Here is a 3,075-nt window from a genome sequence, read left to right on the forward strand (position 1 = left end):
TATCACCAGATTTGAGTGAAAGAGTCAGATATACCAAAGACTGCATTTAGAACTCGATATGGTCACTATGAGTATACGGTTATGTCGTTTGGACTAACTAATGCTCCTGCAATTTTCATGGATTACATGAATCATATTTTCTGTTCGTACCTTGATCAGTTCGTAGTAGTTTTCATAGACAATATTCTCATCTATTCGAAGACAGAAAGAGAGCATGAAGAGCATATAAGGACTGTATTGCAGATACTGAGGACTCAGAAGTTATATACTAAATTATCAATATGTGAATTCTGGACAGAGAAGGTGGCATTTTTGGGACATGTTATATCACAGGGAGGAATTACAGTAGATCCTTCAAAAATTGAAGCGGGAGTGCAGTGGGAACCACCTACGACCATTACAGAAGTTTGGAGTTTTCTCGGACTTGCTAGCTATTACCGAAGGTTCATCAAAGGATTTTCACAGATAGCCTTACCTTTGACTTACCTTACATGAAAGGAAGTTCCATTTATCTGGACGGCGGAGTGTGATAGAAGTTTCAAGATGCTTAAGGAAAAGCTAACAACTGCACCTGTACTAGTACTACCCAATCCACAGAAACCTTTTGAAGTGTACTGTGACGCCTCTCATAAAGGACTTGGGTGTGTGCTGATGCAAGACAAAAATGTGGTGGCTTATGCTTCCCGGCAGCTGAGACCTCATGAATGAAATTATCCGACGCATGACTTGGAATTGGCTGCAGTGGTGTTTGCTCTGAAGAATCTGGAGGCACTATTTGTATGGCGCTCAACTAGAAGTTTTCTCTGACCACAAAAGTTTAAAGTATATCTTTGACCAGAAAGATCTTAATATGCGACAGCGAAGGTGGATGGAGTTCCTGAAAGACTATGATTTGAAGTTAAGTTATCACCCAGGAAAAGCGAACGTGGTGGCAGACGCCTTGAGCAGGAAGAATTTGAGTATCTCTTGGATGATGATAAAAGAAGAGAAGCTACTTGCGAAATTTGAGGACCTTAAGTTGGTTATGACTGAGATGTCAAGTGGAGTCCGTTTGGCGCAGTTGCATATAACACCAGATTTTAAGATTAGGATTCAGCAAGCACAAGCAAAGGACTCAGAAATGACGACGATGCTGAAACGGATGAAAGAAGAGGAACCAGAAGCTGTAAGACAAGATCGTAGCAGTCTCTGGAGATACAAGAACAGAATTTGTGTGCCTAGCTCTGGAGATTTGCGGCAAGGGATTCTTACAGAAGCTCATCAAAGTAGATTCTTTATGCATCCTGGAGTGACAAAGATGTATCAAGATTTGAAACAAATGTTCTGGTGGCCAGGCTTAAAAAAAGAGGTAGCTGATTATGTCTCAAAATGTTTAACCTGCCAGAAGGTGAAGGTGGAACACCAAAAACCGTCAGGAACCCTGCAACTCTTAGAAATACCACAATGGAAATGGGAGCAGATCACTATGGATTTTGTCACGAGATTGCCAAGGACCTCAACAGGACACGATGCCATTTGGGTAATTGTGGATAAGTTGAGAAAATCAGCGCACTTCCTTCCGATTCGAGTTGACTATACATTAGAAAGGCTGGCACGGATATATATTCAAGAAATCGTACGATTGCACGGAATACCTTCGTCAATTATTTCAGATCGAGATCCGAGGTTTACTTTCAGATTCTGGGGAGCTTTTCAAAAAGCTTTAGGAACAGAACTGCATATGAGTACAGTATACCATCCTCAGACAGACGGACAATCAGAGTGGACAATCCAGACATTAGAAGACATGCTAAGATCTTGTGTGATGGATAACCAAGGCAGTTGGGATACGTATTTGCCATTGGTCGAGTTTGTCTACAACAACAGTTACCAACAAAGTATCGGGATGGCACCATATAAAGTTCTCTATGGAAGGAGATGTTAGACACCATTATGTTGGAATGATGACGGAGAAGCTAGTGTCTTAGGTCCAGACTTAGTGCAAGAAACTACTGAGAAGATAAAGGGGATTCGCCAGATGATCCAGACAGCACAGAGCCGTCAAAAGAGCTATGCCGATAATAGACGTAGACCCTTAGAGTTTAGTGAGGGAGACCATGTCTTTCTTAAAGTAACCCCGACTACTGGAATAGGTAGAGCCCTTAAGACTAAAAAGCTTAACCCTCGATACATAGGACCTTTCCAAATACTTAAAAGAGTCGGTCTTGTAGCTTATCAAGTAGCCCTTCCTCCATATCTGTCAAACCTTCATGATGTTTTTCATGTCTCGCAACTTAAGAAATATATTCCCGATGAGAGTCACATTTTACAACCAGAGACAGTACCATTACAAAACGATTTGACATATCAAGCATCACCAGTTCAGATCGTAGAAAGAAGTGATAAGCAGCTAAGAGGCAAAACTGTTCGCTTAGTCAAAGTAGCTTAGGGACAAAGAGAAGAAGAAGAGTACACTTGGGAGTTGGAAGATAAGATGAGAGCTTATTACCCGCATCTATTCTCAGGTAACTGAAATTTTGAGGGCAAAATTTTCTTTTAGGAGGGTAGAATGTAACAACCCTGGTTTTCGAGTACGCGAGATCTTTTTTGAAAGTACGGAGAACTCCGGAGGACCAGTAAGGGGAGAAGCTCTGATATATCATCAAGTATCTCAATCCTCATTGTCATTATGCCATCTTTAAGTTAGAATCTTTTCCGAGGCAAGCTCGATAACGCAGTCACAAAGAACATAGTTTTTGAACCGTATCGGTTAGGAGTTTTGAACCGGTTTTTCGTAAATAGTCTCAGTTTGACGAACTGGACTTGATTCATGAGAGAAGAGAGATAATAGGGTAATATTATCATTATATTTAGTATTAGAAGCTTCTTGAATAATATTATAAGGTTACCTGGTCAGTTTTAGTTAAAAATAGAAAATCGGTTTAACCGGGTTCACAGTTTACTGGTGCAGCTTAGCACTAGCACTCTCTGATGACTTTAGCAATGCTAAGGCCTCATTATACATGTTTTATTCTCATAATAAATATGTTACTAGTTTCATTTATGCTAGTAGCTCAGAAAATAATTTTTAGAGAT

This window comes from Arachis stenosperma, chromosome 3 (genome assembly GCF_014773155.1).
Source record: "Arachis stenosperma cultivar V10309 chromosome 3, arast.V10309.gnm1.PFL2, whole genome shotgun sequence".
Classification (NCBI taxonomy): Eukaryota; Viridiplantae; Streptophyta; class Magnoliopsida; order Fabales; family Fabaceae; genus Arachis; species Arachis stenosperma.